The sequence below is a fragment of the Otolemur garnettii genome, unplaced genomic scaffold (assembly GCF_000181295.1).
Source record: "Otolemur garnettii isolate 467f Iridium unplaced genomic scaffold, OtoGar3 scaffold00007, whole genome shotgun sequence".
NCBI classification, from domain to species: Eukaryota; Metazoa; Chordata; class Mammalia; order Primates; family Galagidae; genus Otolemur; species Otolemur garnettii.
This window is the reverse complement of record NW_003852402.1, coordinates 9,337,744-9,338,988: the sequence shown is the minus strand read 5'-3', so window position 1 is coordinate 9,338,988 and position 1,245 is coordinate 9,337,744.

Genomic DNA, 1,245 nt, shown 5'->3' with positions numbered 1-1,245 from the left:
GCCACCTTCAGTGTATGTGGCTGGTGCCTTAGCCACTTGAGCCACAGGCGCCGATCCCGCCCCCCCCTTTTTTTTTCAGACAGAGTCTCAAGCTGTTGCCCTAGATAGAGTGCGGTGGCGTTATAGCTTACAACAATCTCCAACTTTTGGGCTCAAGCAATCCTCTTGCCTCAGTTTTTCTATTTTTAGTAGAGACAGGGTCTCACTCTTGCTTGGGCTGGTCTCAAACTCGTGAGCTCAAGCAGTCCACCGCCTCGGCTTCCCAGAGTGCTAATTATAGGCGTGAGCCACCGCACCCAGCCACTTTTCAGACTTTTGAAACAGGAATTCGAGAGACGAAAACTGTGCTAATGTTGGTTTTGTGGTGGGGCTTTCCACAGCTGATACACAGGAAAAATAATCAATAGGAAACTTCCTTAACAGACCCCTAGATCGAGGCTTGGCTGTTCACTACAATTTAGCCAAGTCTTTGGCTTTTATTTTAGCTGCTTACTTCTGTTTTTTGTTGGTATAATTGCTCTCTCTGCAAAAGCAATGAATCGAGAATTCTCCCTAAGGTCAGCATTTAATTTTTGCCTCGCTCTGGCTGCTATAGTATTACAATTCTTGAAATAATACAGCATCGATCCTACTATTAAGTTTGCCTGGAGCATGCCAGCACGTCGGACACCGGTGTTCCAGCGACTGCCTCAGTCACTCAATCAAGCAGGAGGCTCATTTGGCAATTTACTATCTTTGTGGGCGGTGGCCGAGGCGTGGAACCTATCCGATGCCTAGATTGGGTCCTACCCGCGTCCGTCATTGGAAGGCTCTTGGCACTCGCGGTAGGATTTGGAAAATGAGCAATGCCTCTGGAAAAGAGCAGAGTGGGCGGTGAGGAGAGACATCGTGTGCATTTCGCTCCTCATTGGATAGCTGCTCTGTCACTCATACTCTGCTCCGGTAGGTGGAAAAGCTCCAGGGCGGGTATCGTGGACTCCGTACTGCCCTCCTCCAAGATAGGATCCAGACGCGTGACGTCTCAGACATTTGTTGTTGGGGTTTGGGCCTCATTAATTATTCATTAAGTTCTTGAGAGGGTTACAGCGATTGGTGGCTGAGGGACCTAGTCGATTGTTTCTTAGCTAAAAATACGTGTCGCATCGTACGCGCCTGGAGAAGCTCCGCATAAATTATTCTGATAGGGAGGGGCGGGGCCACGCATATATTAGTCAAATGAGCCAGGGAGGGAGGGAAGCCGGCTGC